This window comes from Meleagris gallopavo, chromosome 3, assembly GCF_000146605.3.
Source record: "Meleagris gallopavo isolate NT-WF06-2002-E0010 breed Aviagen turkey brand Nicholas breeding stock chromosome 3, Turkey_5.1, whole genome shotgun sequence".
NCBI lineage: Eukaryota > Metazoa > Chordata > Aves > Galliformes > Phasianidae > Meleagris > Meleagris gallopavo.
In genome coordinates this window covers 34,813,546-34,816,971 of record NC_015013.2, presented here as the reverse complement: position 1 = coordinate 34,816,971, position 3,426 = coordinate 34,813,546, and positions in this window count along the sequence as shown.

The following is a 3,426-nucleotide window of genomic DNA, read 5'->3' as shown; positions in this document are numbered from 1 at the left end:
AAAAGGGAGATTTGAATAATAAGGACAGTCAAAATGGAGAAGTGTCCCAACCAATTCCAGGTAATGCAAATCTTTAAATAATCTTTCAAGAATTTCCCTCCTTTTGTTATCTCTAGAAGGATTTTCTGCTTTTGAGATCCTCTTCAAATAGTCTTTGAGATGTTACTGCATACCAATTTTCAATTAGTGTCACTAATGTTCAGCTAGTTACATCTTCACTCAAAAATTTACAATATGCAAATAGTGAGGTGGTCCTTTTTGTGTTAAAGATGTGGCCAGTGGCTTCCTAAATGGAAATAATTGAGAAACTGACTTAGACAGAAACTAGAATGAATTCTTATTTGATGAGTACACTGAAGACCACATCAGCCGAAGATTTTAAAATGAAAATTTTAAGATTTTAAAATGGGTATGCTTGTGGACATGAAGAATAGCCTTAGATAGTACAATAATAATAATAAAATGTACACAATTAGATGTATTGGTATTTATTCATCAGGAATGTGGAGCTTTAATATCCACAAGCTACAAGTTATCTGAAGCCAGACAGGAAGAAACAAAGAGAACAAAAAAAAATCCAGTGGAGCAATGCTAAGAATGTACCCTCTTTTTTTTGTTTTGCCAGAATAGCACATTGCAAGGGTTTGGATGCTAGATGAAGTTTGTACTGATGAGAAATATCTCTTTTGTATGAAAAATAGAAAAATACTGTCTTTTTTTGAAGATATTCCCTGCCAAGACTGGCCTGGAACAATGCAGACATAAGATGGGCCACCCTAGCTTCTGTGTTTAGAACAATAATTTACCTGTAGACAAACAAGTTCAGAGTCTCAATATTTTAGGTACTATCTACTTATACATAAAAATATGATCCCTCTCCTGGAAATATATAATGAAAAAAAAGGAAAATTTGTTTCCTAAAAGATGTTACTTATTCTGTCGAAAAGTTGTAACTAAATCACTCCTAATCTGCTGGCAGTACTGCAGTGCTACTAGGAAGACTTTGTTATTTATAAAATTTTATTATACTGCCTCATTGAGATTACACAGATGAAGCTTGAAGAGTCATCTAAATCTGACCTTCCTTTGTCTTCTTTTCTCCCTTGCCTTATTATTAGAAATGAATTGGATATGGAAAATACTCCTTCTTAAGGCAACATATCCCTTTGAGAGTAATTTTTTTCTCTGGTCAATAGATATTTTTGTTTCTCTTACAGGACATTTATCAGGTTCAAGTGTGTTTTGCCTCTTTTGCAAAGGACCACAAATCAAATCAAATATCACTACGTACCTAGGGATTGCCAATGCCTCATGCTGAACCTTATTATTGGTACTCTGTCTTAACCTGGCCTCTCCCATGCTAAAGTAACTCTATTAGTATAGTGTTTTAAAGCAGGCCCATTGGATAAGGGAATAAAGATGGAACTTTTAAATTATTAATACCAAAAAAGTCTCCAATATCATATCAACAAAGAAAGCAATTTGCTCTCTTGAAATGGACATTAATTGAAAGGTTGACCTTCATTCAGCACAGCTTAGACAAGATCAGCAGAATGGAGGCACTGGCGGGCTACAGATCTCCAGAGGGCCTCCAGCTTCTTGTTGTGATGCTTTGGATGAGGCTTTGCATTCTGCCTCACTTCAGGGACTTGTTAAACTGCTGAAATTTGTGAAGTGAGGAAAAGAGCACTATTTGTACACAGGCTTCTGGCATGTTTCAAAATAGGGGGCCAGCAGGGTCATACCTTTCAGCATCGACCTGTGAGCTTGCTTGCCTTGCATTCCCACAGCATCAGTCAGAGTGAGGAGTCATGTGAGGATAGCAGGATACTCCTGCTTGAGACCCTATGGCACCTACATTTGGATTTTCTATTGATTCAATTTCATCAAATTGAGCAGAAAACTTCGTCTAGTGTCGTCTAGTGTTTATTACAGGTATGGCCAACCACTTATGGATTTAGAAGCCAGGAAAAATAATACTTCCCTAAACATGTTTTACCATAGAAAATAAATGTTCCAAATCCTGATCTTGAAACTCGAGTAATTTTTTTCCAAAGAAAAATAAAATATGTGCAAGACTTTATTCTAGTTTAAGTGTGGTGAAAACAGACATTGAATGAATTTTTTTATTCATACATTTTTGGAATAATTCTCAGTGTCATTTTTTTGAGTAAACAGTTTTTTCCATACATGTTTTATTATCAACCAGTGGTTACTTCACATATATGAAATGTGACTATATTGGGGTCATATCTAAAGAATCATTTTCTGACTCTACACCTCTTGAGAAGATGCCAGCTGAGAAAATGTCAGAGCTCCACCTGAGTGTCGAAATTGCCACTGCTGATATACCATATTACAAGGAAACTAAATATAGGGTGCCTGAATGTTACTTTTCTGCTAGAAGCAAATTATGGTTTGCAAAATTTGAGCAAGAAAGAATGAATACGTGATGTTCAGTATGGCAGAATATGTTCAAACAGCCCAACAAAGGAAAACTGTATAAGGCTGTGCTCCAAAACATCAATGGCAAATGCAACTTGTATTAGATCAGTAACATTGTAGTCATCAAAAGTAGTGTGGCCAGCAGGAATGCAGAAGTGATTATCCCTCTGCTACACAGCACTTGTGAGACTGCACTTCAAGTATTATGTTCAATTTGGGTCCCTCATTACAGGAAGGATATTGAGTTTTCCACAAACATTTGAGAAGGAGAGAACAAAGATGGTGAAGGAACTAGAAACTAAGATATATGAGGAGTGAGTGAAGGAACTGGGTCTGTTCGGTCTGGAGAAAAGGAGGTTGAGAGGAGACCTCATCACTCTCTAAAACTACAAAGAAAGTAGCACTGAAGTGGGTGTCTGTCTCTTTTCTCAGGTGACAGGATGCGAGAAAATGGCCTGAGGAGATTTAGATTTGATATCAAGAAGAATTTCTTCATGAAAAGTGTGGTCAGGCATTGGAACAGGCTGTTCCTGTCATGAAGTTGCAGTTCCTGGAGATTTGTGGCATTTGTGGATGTAGTGCTTAGGGACATGTTTTAGTGGTAGACTAGCAATGTTAGGTGGGTGGTTGGAACTAATGATTTTGAAGATCTTCTCCAGCATAAATGATTTTGTGATTCCATTATTCATTTTCAGGTTTTGAAAACATTACATATATATATTTAGCATAACTTCTTTAAATAAGACAAACAACATGTCCACAGGTCCTGGAAGGTAACAGGTCTTGGAAGGTCTGTGCTTTCAAGAATATACAGAGATAATCTTTGTACAAAAACCACAGGATAAAAGCTCAGTGGTAAGGGGAAACATTGCAGGTGGTTGGGTGAACCTAACCTTCAGAGCTTGTATCATCACTGTTACTTTGCACGAACACTGTCAAAAATTTTTTTACTTGCTACTTTCTTCTCTGGCTAAACAGAAA